This window comes from Corvus kubaryi, unplaced genomic scaffold, assembly GCF_017639235.1.
Source record: "Corvus kubaryi isolate FWS band 111438036 unplaced genomic scaffold, C.kubaryi_AGA036_p1.0 66, whole genome shotgun sequence".
Lineage (NCBI taxonomy): Eukaryota > Metazoa > Chordata > Aves > Passeriformes > Corvidae > Corvus > Corvus kubaryi.
This window is the reverse complement of record NW_024582054.1, coordinates 34,658,067-34,670,376: the sequence shown is the minus strand read 5'-3', so window position 1 is coordinate 34,670,376 and position 12,310 is coordinate 34,658,067.

Sequence of the window (12,310 nt, the reverse complement as noted above, 5' to 3'; positions counted from 1 at the left end):
CCACATCCTTCCCCGTGCTCCCAGGAAATTACCCAGCACCAGCTGGGAAAACACTCCTACAAAACCAGAACAGGGCCCTCTCCCCAGCCCAGAACTCTCTCGTTCTGCTCACTAAAGAGAAAAGTGCAGAACAGATCAGGACAAAGCAGCAGCTGTCAGCCGTTCCCGAGGCACCGCAATGACAAAAACACCGTTCTGTGTTTCGCAGTCGGATTTTCCACAAGAGAGACGCTCGCTCAGAGCTTTAAAACCTCATCGTGTTACGAGAATTTGTGATCCTGATGCACTCCAGGAGACAGAGGAATAAATAAAGCTCTCCAGAGCTTTGCCATGTTAAATCTCTCTGGCTCCTCGCCTACACAGCAGTGGAATATTAGAGAAGGAGCTTCATTACACGCAGAAAAGCACCCACAAAACCCATTCCTGCTCTTCCTTGTTTTATTGTGCGCCAACATCCTGGCAGTGCAAGAGGGAAGCCCTCACTTGTGGGATGTGAACAAACAAACCTTGGTCCTGCCAGAGCCAAAAATATTCCAGGCTGGGAAAACAGCTCCAAAGAGGCCAGTTCAAGTTGGAGAACAACTGGAGCACTGAGGTCACAGCGACTCCTGTGCTGGCCACAACTCTTCCAGCAGCTGCAGTTGGGGCCCATCAAACCCAAGAGGGAGAAGATCCCAACTTGGAAGCAAGGGAAGACCCCCCAGCTCCCATAAAACAGGCAAGGCCAGAAAGGGACAGCAGAAGAAATGGAGATATTGGACAAGAGCACATCTACGGATCAGGGACTGATGGTCCAGCAGCAGGTGGGATCCAAAAAATCATTCCTGAAGACCAGACCAAGATCATTCCAAGGGGAACTCACAGGGAGGTCAGCTTAGGGTCAGCACCCTCACCACAGAATCCTGGAATGCTTTGGGTTGGAATGGACCTAAATGCATCTTGTTCCACTTCCCTCCTGGATTCTGAGGCAAGGCAGCATTGCAGCTGCTTCCCAGCCCAATGTCTGCTCCTCCAAGAGCTGATATTCCACAAAAAACGCTCCAGCAATAACTTGGAATTTGTCTTCTGTGCTCCCCTGATAATTATTTTGCAAATCAAGCAGGGATGAAGGAGACAAAAGAGGCCCAAGCAAAAAGAAAAAAAAAAAAACACCAATTCTAGGCTGATAATACCTCCCAGAAAAAACCACCCTGGGCATCACAATTCCCGTTTTACCTGGGTTTGGATGGGGTAACCTGCCCTGAGGCCAGCAGGAGCCCGGCTGAGTCCTTTCTTTGTGGTCCTGAAGGGCAAAGGAGCATCCTGGGTGCATCTGCCTGCCTCAGTTGTGGCTGCAGCCATGGATGGAGCCCAATTCAGCCTCTTCTCCTCAGCTGCATCCAGGATGATTTGTGGCAAGAGGCAAAATGGCAAAATAAGGAAAGTGACACAATTAGGACTAATTAGCTGAGTGGGAAATCCCTTCCCAGCCAATTAGTGCTGAGACGCAAGGCCTGCACTATAACGAGGCCGTATTCAGCTGTTCTCAGCTCATCCTGCTTCCAGAAACGAGAAGGCAAAGGAACAGATTGGTTTTCCATTAAAAATAATTGGATAACAAGGATGGTACCAGCCATGGGGAGCTGAGAGGAGAATTGGGCTCACGTTCCTCTGGATATCCTCAAAAGTGCTTTTTCCACCGGACAAAGATGGAATAGGATTTCGACCCTACTGACCTGTCTTGTAAAGCTGGGAAAAGCTGGGCAGCCTGACTCCTGCCAATTACATCCCTAAAAACCATGCAAACGGGGAAATTGGGGGAAAATTCCCGAAACACGGTCATTCCTTCAGACCTTTTAACAGGAGTTTCATCCAGCTAGTGAATTTTCGGGCATCTCATCACCACCAACAGATTTCTGGGATCATCATTTAAAGCCCAAAGTGCTGGCTCAGAATTGGTTGACATTGGTGCCTTCACCACGTTCCTCATCACAACAGAACGAGCGAGTGCCGCTGTCAAAATATCTGAGTATCCCGCTGGATAATTCACTCCCGGGGAGAGGGACTGGATCCATCACATAAATTGCCTCCAAAGGACACTTTCCCCTGAGCAGAGGTGGAAAAAGCGGCTGGAAAGAGGGAACAAAGTGTCAGCATCTCACTTGGAGAGGTGAAAGCAGAGCTGACAGCACTGTGATTTATGGAGAGCGAGGCCGATTTGGGGAGAGAGCCGGAGCTGTGCCAGCAGGGCTGAAATCCCGGGATTCAGCTCCGCTCCTCAGCCAATTGCAATATTTTATAAGTGGAAGAGATAGGCAGTGACCTTCCCCTTCAGAGGCTAAAATTGTTTCTGGGTTGAGGCTTTTAAAAAACAAAAAGGCAGAGATTTGTCCATTTCGTCTGGATGCAAAGCACCCAAGATCTTATCTCCGGCCTCATAATTCACCGGGAGGAAACGCAGGTGGGAAGATTGAGGAGCACTGAGCCTGCATTCCCAAATACTCATTTAGGAGCTCAGGGTTCACCTTGACCTGGAATATTCACCCAGGATGACAAGAGATTAAACACCAGGCTGCTCCAGCCGTGCTTCCCCCTTGGATGAGCCCGTTGAATAAAGATATGTTGGATATTCCCACGTCAGTGATGTACTCCTGAAAATTATAGCCAGATCCCAAATTCCCTGAGATCTCCTCCAAACTGTGGCTGTGCCATCAACCTGGAGCTGGTGGGAACCCAAGAGAGGGATCAGACTTTTCTGGGGATATCCTGGGGATGAGACTCCCATGGAGTCCCTTTAATTTAACCATTAAATTGTTAATTGCTTCATGATTTTGTGCCCATTTATTGTATTAACCAGCCTTTTCCTTTGGTTTATTCCCAGCTGTGGAATGAACTGGAATAAACCTGGATGTGGTTGAGGCAAAGCAAAGCACATCCAGCTGTGATTTCAGTCTGATGGCACCAGGGGAGAACCTCAGGGTGAGGAAGCCACAAATCCCACCCCAGGCTTCTTCCAGGTGGAATTCTAGAGATTCAGCCTGGCTGAGGTGGTTTGGGACACGAGGAATGTCTCAGTTCCATGGATTTCACTGCAGGAAGCACCTGAGCACCTCCATGGCTGGGCTTCATCTGCACAGGACGTGTGAAGCTGGAACAAAAGCGTGATCCTGGCTGGCTCAGGGATGCTTCCCTGCAGGATTGTCCTGGTAGGAAGGAAGAAAAGGGTTTTTAAGCGGCCTCAAATATCCCATCGCTGCACCTTTATGTTTGGCTGCTGTTGGAGAATTCCCAGGATGGATTTTTAAATGGATTTAAAACTGGTTGGGGCAGTGGCAGCTTCAGTCCCAACATCCTCCTGTCCTGGGCAAGCTGCCTGTGGAACATCAGGGTAGGAAAGGCGCAGATCTGGTTCTGGCTCTGCACAGGAAATTCCTTCTGGATCGGGAGCTGTGGGAGGGTGGATGGCAGGATATCAGTGCTGGAGGATTTTTTGCGGAAGAGAGAGAGAGAGGAATTCCCACTCCAGCGTGAGCAAGGGCAGGGTGGGTCAAAACTGGGTCCTGTGGAACCCAAATGTCCACAGAAACCAAGGAATCAGAGACTCGTGGAATACCCTGAGTGGGAAGGGACCCACAGGGATCATGGAATCCAACTCCTGGCCCTGCCCAGACACCCCAACAATCCCACCCTGGGCATCCCTGGCAGTGCTGTCCAAACGCTCCTGGAGCTCTGGCAGCCTCGGGGCCGTGCCCATTCCCTGGGGAGCCTGGGCAGTGCCCAGCACCCTCTGGGGGAAGAGCCTTTCCCTGATCTCCAACCAAAGCCTCCCCTGGCACAGGATATCCTGGTGTTCCTGATGAGATGATGAGGGTGGGGCTCTTCTCTAAATGTGGGATCAAAAAATTTGGGCTACCAGGCAGGAGGTGCCTTGATGCAGATTCCCAGAGTGGCCTATCCATGGGGAATTCTTGGAATGCTCTCCGACATGACAGAGGAGCATCTTTATCCTCTCCACACCCCACCACTCCCCATTTACCCTCACCCTGGAGGAGGATGGGAGATCCGTCACTGGAATATTTACAAACCAGGTAGGAAAAAGGACCTGGTTCTGGTCCCTCCATCACTTTGGTGGTGACAAGAGTTAATGGGCCCTGAAGCTTTCCCAGCAAATGTTCCTTGTCGGGCCATTTTCCGCACGTCTCCGTGATGGATGGGGAGGAGAAGTCACTTTATGACAAGGCTGCTCAATTATTTAATAAGGCAGGTTCTAATAACTTCAGGAAGTCCCCCTGAGAAATGGAGGAATAAAGACACTTTTCCTTTCATTCTCTCAAGAGCTGGAGAGGAAGAATGGATCGCGGCCTCTTTCATTGCCTGTTAGCTTCGTTTCGGGGATTTTGGTGTGTTTTTAACTCCCCAGTTTTGGTTTTGGGACAGCGAGTGAAAACAGTAAATGAAAATTAGGGGTTTTTTTTTGGTTTATCTTAAAATATCCAAGAAAAGTTGCTGTTGTGGGCTCAGCAAGTCTGAGAGACTCTGCCTTTCTTTTGGTCTTTCTCTCTTCAGATTATAACTTTTTTCGGGATGATGGTCAGTGCTGAGGGCCTGGGAGTCCCTGAGCACCCCAGGACCTGGCAGGCAAAAGCTCCTGTGCCCATTCCATCATGCAGAACTCCAGAAGTGGATTAGGTCTGGAACATTCTGGAGTCTTTTCCAATGAAACCCCCAAATCGAGGCATTTAAGAGGGACCCAGGGGGTTGATTTGCAGGAGCAGTGCAGCCTTCCAAACGGCACCAAAAAATCCCACTGGATATGGGAGAAAAAAGGACTCCGACACCTCTGAGAGTCCCACAGGTCTTTATGCAGCTGCTTAACAGGAGAGCTGTTCTTTTGGAATAAAATCTGGAATGGTTTGGGTTGGAAGGACCTCAAATCCCATCCCACCCCTGCCATGGCAGGGACACCTCCCACTGTCCCAGGCTGCTCCCAGCCCCAATGTCCAGCCTGGCCTTGGACATTTCCAGGGATCCAGGGGCAGCCACAGCTTCTCTGGGAATTCTATTCCAGCCCCTCCCCACCCTCCCAGCCAGGAATTCCTTCCCAATATCCCACCTAAACCCAGTCCCTGTCACTTTGAAGCCATTCCCCCTTGCCCTGTCACTCCATGCCCTTGTAAATCCTCTGGGACTGTGGGTCGGCCTCGGGCCAGGGCAATTACAGGGATCACGAATCACATTTGGCTTTACTTTTCCCTTCCCCTTCCCTCTGGAGCAGCATCCCACCGCCAGCAGCAGCACGTGCCCAGCAGAACCCCCGACTTTGCATTGCAAACACAACCCCCAGAGATTGGAGTGTGCCTGGGAGGGTGATTTATGCTGGGCTCAGTCCAACAGAGCCGTAACGTCCCTCTCTATCTCCTGGAAGAAACAGCGAGCCTGGCACGCCGAGAGCCGGGAGCATAAATCTGCACGGAACACGAAGTCACTCGCATTACGCCAAGGACACCTTCAGCTGTTGCTGCTGCCTGTCCAAGAGCCACTTGCTGCCCAGCCTTTCCCTGCCTGTTTCCAAAAAGCCGGAGCTGGGAGCACGAAAGGGTTAATCCATGTTTGGGGAAGATCTGTCTCCACAAATGTTGCACCATCTGGTGCTCTGGGGAAGCTGGAGGAGTGGGTGCTGTGTTTTCACGACAATCCGCCCTTCTCCTCTCGTTGATTAATAACACGGAGCTGCTTTGTCTTTGTTCTTTTGGAGTCTATTTTTTAATTTTTTTTAAATAATATTTGTATGAAGGCTTTTCAACGTGAAATCCAGTAATTATCTGAAGAGCTGAGTCAATAGGTTTGTTCAGGCAGAGAAATTACCCATTAAACCAAACAGGAAAAAGCCTCATGAAAAACATCTCTGCACCAAAATGACCAAATCCTTTATTTTGTGAATTTTTGTCCCCCTCCAGTACAATTTCCCCCCCACCAGGTGCCTTTAAACACAAGAAGGATCCCATCACTGAGGAGCTTCTATGGAAAATAGGGTGACCCATCAGCTCATATGCACCCAAAATCCTGGAATGTGGAATTGCGCCATCCCGAAGCCCACAGTGAGGCCGGGCCCGAGCCAACAGGAAACACCTCGAGCCCGCTCCAGGATGGACAGAAGAGACTCTGCTCCTTCTCATTCCCACTTTTCCACCCCACAGCATTCCCAGAGCAGCTGGAGGAGCTGCTGCAAAGCCGTGGGGCGTGAAGGGAGCTGAGAACACCAACCTTGGAGCTTTCTCCTGCAGCTGCCTTCCCAGGAAAGCCATGTTTGGGAATGTCAGGCAAGGAAAAGCTGCAGAGGGAACAAGGCACAGATCCCAAAGCAGGACATGTGGGTGCTCCACCTACTTCCAGTAGTGCCCAGCCAGCAATGGAACAAAACCTCCTGGATTTGGTAAAAATACATTAAAAATAGAAGAAAAAAAAGGTTATTCCTGATATTTACTGAACTGAGAGTGTATCTAAGTAATGCCAACTTGCAAATGTCAACACCAGCTCCCCTTTAGCTGGCATGGAATGGTTTGGGTTGGAAAAGACCTTAAAATTCATCCCCTCCCACTATCCAAGGGTGCTCCAATCCCATCCAACCTGGCCTTGGACACTTCCAGGGATCCAGGGGCAGCCACAGCTTCTCTGGGAATTCTATTCCAGGGCCTCCCCACCCTCCCAGCCAGGAATTCCTTCCCAGTCTTTAATCTAAACCCACCCTCTTTCAGTTCAAAGCCATTCCCTCTTGTCCTATGGATAAATTACCGTGGGAGAGACAGAGATTTAAATGGACCCACAGACACTCCAGTGGCAAAGGTTAAGTCCAGCTTTAATTTACCATCTCCCAGACCCAGCTCATCGAGGCAGAGCTTTTTTTAGTTCCAGAGCATGAACAGCTCATGGACAGGGAAAAAAGTGCAACTGGAAGATGATTTAAGCAGTGCCATTTATAGTGGTGACAATTAACAGGCGATTTCCTATAAAAGTTCTCTAGAAAATGCCATTTTTTTCCCCTTGAAGGCAGCTTTATTTCACCAAGTGGTTCCAGCTTCATGCTGGAAAAGCAGCTGGAAACCTTTCCCAACTTTTTCAGCAGTTATAGAAGTTGAATTTCACTGGAAGCAGAGTTTCCCCCACTGGGAACAGGGACAGGAGGAGAGGGAACGGCCTCAGGCTGGGCCAGGGGAGGCTCAGGGTGGACAGCAGCAGGAATTTCCCCATGGAAAGGAAGCTCAGGCCTTGGCAGGGGCTGCCCAGGGAGGTTTGGAGTGCCCATCCCTGGAGGTGCCCGAGGAATTCCTGGAGGTGGCACTCAGAGCTCTGGGCTGGGACAAGGTGGGGATCAGGCACGGGTTGGACTCGATGGTCCTGAAGAACTTTTCCAACCTCTGCAATTCCATGCTCAGCCCAACTCAAACCATGTTTTGCCTACTTTGGCTTCGATCCAGAGGCAGGAATTCCCGACAGAGCAGCACATCCAGCAGCAGATCTGCTCAATAATTCCATTTCCCATAAAATCCCCACCCAGCAGCCACCCAGCACTTCCAGATTTCCCTCTTTCCTCCAGCATTTCCTCTCCCTCTTCCTCTTATCCTGCCAAACCTTCCAAGCCCAAACCCAGCACTGAAATCCCAAACCCAGCAGCATTTCCCACCTGGCAGTTGGTCCCCAAACGCTTCGATGGCTTTGCTGCTTCCCCAGGAGCTGTCACTTGGCTTTAACTTTGCCATCAGGTAATTAAAGCCCAGAGCTGATTAAAGCCCGGCTCCATCGGCGCCGACGGTGACGGATGTTGGATGCAGTTGGAATTTGACAGCCGAGTGGGATGAGCAAGTGCATCAGGGTGCTAACGATGTTATATTGCAAACGCTGTTTATTTGCTGTCAGCTCCAAAGCAGGCAGTAAATAACACATTAGAGAATAAAAAAAAAAACAGGGAAGAAAATAAGGAAAAAAAACCCCAGAAATAACATTATGTTAAAATGGAACCATCAATTATCCCCCCCTTCCTTCAGCTTTTTCTCTCCTTTTTTTCCCCATTTTTATTTTATCTTGAAGCGTTTTCTTGAAGAGTTTTTTTCTTGATTCATTAATTGCCTTTTTTCTGACTCCTCTGTTCCGCCTCGGCGCCCATAAATCAATGTAAAAAAGATAAAACGCTGCCATTATGAAATGAGTGTAAAAAGGTATTGAAATAAATCTCCTTTTGTACACATTTTCCCCCATCTCAGCTGCAAAAAACATCTGCTCGAGATGAGATTCAGACCAATTTTTTTATCCCAAACTGGCCCTGGCCTGGCCCTTATTCTGAAAACCCCACAGAGCAGCATCCCATAAATAATTGTCCCATCAATAATTTTCTCCTGGCAGTTTTGAAGGAGCCTCCACCACCCATTTTCTCCGAAATCCAGTATTTGATGGATGGTGATGGCCACAGCACCTGCACCTGAGCCAGCCCTAAATATTCCCACCAAAAATTTCCTTTCTCCAATCATTTTCCTAGAAAAACGTTTGTTGTTGGAAAGTTTTGTGGGGCTTGAAGCTGGACTGGGGGGGGGCGGGGTTTCCACTCAAATTCTCTCTGCCTAGAAATTTTCCAAAGAGCTGCTGTTGGACAAGGAGCATTTTCATCCAAGTCTGAACATTTTCCAAACCCCACTTCATGTCAGGAATATCTTCTTCAGGCAAAAGCTCTTCAGTAATTTCGATGTGCCCTGTTCCAGTTCTGACATTATTTGATTTGTCCCCCAATTTTTTAAGAATTAAATGCATTTCCTAAGGAAAAAAAATGGAGTTTTACAGGCAGTTGTTCGATCCTCCTAAAACAAAGGGGTTTTCTGGGATTTAGAATTATTAGGAAATGAAGCTTCAATTCCTTTTTTGTTTCAGAAAGGAAAAATTTGGAGCAAAACTTCTTGGAATTGAGTTCTCTGCTTGCCATCCAAGTGGGAATTAAATTCCAGCTGATCCCATTCCATGAGTACACCCGAGCTCTGTCCCGTGAGGAATTCCTGCTCATGGCCCAGTCAGGATTCCTTTCCTGGCTGCAGGAAGGGACAAATTCCTGCTTTCAGGGCAGAATAAAACCCAGCTTTGATAAAATATTAAAGTATTGTTCTTCCCTTGCTAAGACCTCCCAGGAATTTCCCTTTTTTTAGCCCTCTGGATGCTGCTGGGATTTTGGGGGATTCTCCCAGCTCCGGCAGCTTCTCCATCCCAGTGTTCCTGTCCAGGGAATTCCTGTCCTCTTGAAGGGAGAAAAAAATTGCCTTTAAAAATATTCCTCCCTGCAGAGTGTCAGGGAACACCACCCGCACATCCATGGTGGGAAGATGCCGATCCCAGCGGGATTTTTCTGGGAATTGCAGGGCAAAGCTCCCCTGTCCTCTGATTGTCAAGGAGAAAAGGTCAAAGATGTGAAATGTTCATCCCAAATCAGGTTTGTTTGCAGAGAAGACTCAGCCCAAGGTGTTCCCAACATCACCTGGCAGCTTCTCCAGGAGAAAATGATCCGGGGGGGAATTTCCTTGGTCAAAAGAGAAATCCAGCTGCAAATTACCCAGGAGACCCCAAAAAAGACCTTCCTCGAGTCCCTGTTCCTACAAAAAAGCTCCTTCTGGGTTATTCCAGGGGAATCCTGGAGGAGCTGAAGTCAAACCTTGCGGGGTAGGAGATGGGAAGAGTTCAGCTGCGTCAGAATAAATTCTTCCCTCTCATCTCAAGGGGTTTCTTCTGCACTCCTAAGGGTCAGCTCCTATTTTAAGTTGGATTTCAATTCTATAAACAGAATTGGGGTGGGATATGGACCGGTTCCCATCCCAAAACCCAGGGACTCCGTGCAACGGGCACAAGGATCGATCCCAAGCAGTCCAAAATCATTTTCTTGCACCTCTTTTTTTAGGACAAAACGTTGTTTCTTGTGGAATTGTCAACTTTCAGGAATGTTCCTTAAAACAGGGCTTTGGAATCTACATTTTCCTCCATTTTAGAAGCATTTCCAAGTGGGAACTGCTGGAGGAAGTGATTTGGAAATGAATTTTTGGCCCCTAAAAGTAGCTCAAATTAAGACTCTGCAACCAAACACAGCTGCTCCTAAAATGCCCCTGTGTTGATTTATAGGATCAGGGAATCTCCTGAGCTGGAAGGGACCCACAGGGATCATGCAAATCCAACTCCTGGCCCTGCACAGGACATCCCAACCATCCCACCCTGTGCCATTCCCAACAGGAAATATTCCCATACAAAATGAGGAAGATATTCCGGAAGAGAAATTCTTTCCATGTGTCTCAGACTGGGTGGAATTCGTCACCCCCTTTTCATTTTTATTTTTCCCTTCTTTTTTTGGTTTGGTTTTGTGGGTTTTGGTTTTTGTTTTGGGTTTTTTTGGAATATCTGACAGCCAAACTTTAGGAAAATCTGGAAATCCCCAGCCCAACTCCCAGGGATGGGATTCATCCCCTCGCCTCTCCATCCTTTTCATGCCAAGTTGCTTTGATATTCCGCTCATCTTTCCAGCAAGAAATGATGAAATAAGCAATGAAAGCATTGTGGGATCTATTTTTCGCCTACAGAGACATTTCCCTTCCGTGAATCCTGAACCAAGAGCAATTCTTCATTCATCAAATTCAGCAGCTGATGCAAAATCAGGTATAATTCCTTATTTTCTGGGGCTGAATTATTAAAAAGAAAAAAATCTTTGAAGTGCCTTACGGATGCTTTTCTTTCAAATAGGAAAATCCCAACATTCCTAAGGAAAATCTCTTTCATGAATTGCACATCGTGGGCTTCTTATGGATTTGTGCTGATGCAGGGGAGATTCACACGTGATAACAGAGAGACACTCAAATCACACATCTCACATGGATTTCACCCCCAAAGAGCCTCCAACCACCTGAGAATGCTCCTTCCCACAATCCTTTAAAAGCCCTGCTGATAATTCCCCATCCTGGGACAAAAATCTTTGCTTTGTGTCCTCTGCAGACCACTAATTTCTGTGTTTAATTTGAAAAGCCTCCCCATCATTTGGATCTCGTTCAGTTCATTAAAATCTCATTTTACCTTCCAAACTGCCCAGACTTCTCACAGAGGAGCCCAGGATCCTCCTGCCTCCTTCCCATCCGTGAACAAAACCGCAGCAAGGCTGCAAAACCTGATTTTACTCGAGTTGTAAAGCAGTAATTCAGCAATCTTTTTGCCTGAGTTGCAGTTAAAAATATGGAGGCGATTGAGAATATTTTCAGATTTTTGGAGCAGGGGGTTGGAAACAATATTCATAGATCATCCCTGTGTTCTGCCATGCAGCTCCGTGAGCACTGCCTGGAGAATAGTCTTGATCTATCAGATTTTTGATCAGCAGCTTTTCTGTGTAACAACAGCTGCTCGCATTTATTCATCAAAAGAGTCGGAAAAGAGTTCAGGAAAAGTTGATATTTTCTCCCTGGTGACTCTGTACTCCAGGAACACAACCAAAATTCCTTTATCTGCAGCTGATAACACCACCCATCTTCCCCTGCCTCTCTCACCTGTCTGCTCCGGGAGGTGATTAACTCCATGATCACTATAAAAATGTTTTATTTAAGGGATAATTGTAAGCACTGGTATCTCCCATTTCCAAATCTCTTGCTTTATTACCCTTGCTCAAGAAGGTCTTAATATTTAAGTGATTTACTGCTCACTTAAAACGCCAGCCCGGCCATTAGGAGGCACATTTCACCAGGCAGTGCCTAATTTTATAGGACATTATTTCTTTATAAACAGAGCTATTACTCTGCAGCATTAATTAAACCTCTTTGCCCATTATGAACTCCATTTGGAAGACAACAACATCACCAACTGCCTGCCCTGATGGATGGGTCTGCAATGCCACTCTTGGCTCCTGCCAAAGCTCTTCCCAAGGAGTGGAGCCAGCGGGAATGGGGAACGTTTGTGCCGTGGAGAGCGGTGATTTGTGGGGAGAAAGGAGCTCGTGAATAAAACATTTGCACTTCAGCGACCCGGTTTAGCTAAACTGTTTTGCATCAATAACCCGGTCCTAAAAGGCTCTGTTTATTATTGCCAGCCTCCGAGGCTTTGGGAAATGGAATTACATCAGCCCCATTTATAACATTTAATGGTGGGAGAAGACTGCAGCTGTTACATCACTGGAGAGAGGCCTCGCCCAAAAATTTCTCCTGGACAGCAAAGATCTGGGGAGATTTTAAACCTTTCCACCACAAAGAGCAAACAGAACACTCCAAGCATCACCCCCGAGTTCCTTCCAGAAGCCCTCAGGGCACGACACTCAAAATCCAGGCAGATGAGCCCA